The following is a 360-nucleotide window of genomic DNA, read 5'->3' as shown; positions in this document are numbered from 1 at the left end:
TACAAAAGATCTATAAACATCATACAAAAAAAAAAAAAAATCTTAGAATACTTTTTATTGTCATTTTTTAATTTTACTCTTTGCCTTATGGATTACATTTTTATACTTTGCGTTTTATTTTATACATTTTATAGGTATATTTTTATACTTGCGTTTTATTTCGTATACTCAATATTATATGTTTATAATATTTATGTTCTTTTTAACAGATTCGAATTACTCTAATTTACAATTGATAACCTGAAGCATGTATTGCAACTTATTACAACGTTCACAGAACTTCTTTACTCATACTGATCGAATTTTATTTTATTAATTACTGTGAGTTTTATTACATTTTTACTTGCGATTGAGAGCGAA

This window comes from Trachymyrmex cornetzi, unplaced genomic scaffold (assembly GCF_001594075.2).
Source record: "Trachymyrmex cornetzi isolate Tcor2-1 unplaced genomic scaffold, Tcor1.1 scaffold7, whole genome shotgun sequence".
In the NCBI taxonomy this organism is placed as follows: domain Eukaryota; kingdom Metazoa; phylum Arthropoda; class Insecta; order Hymenoptera; family Formicidae; genus Trachymyrmex; species Trachymyrmex cornetzi.
The sequence above is the reverse complement of the archived record's forward strand: the minus strand, read 5'-3'. Positions refer to the sequence as shown.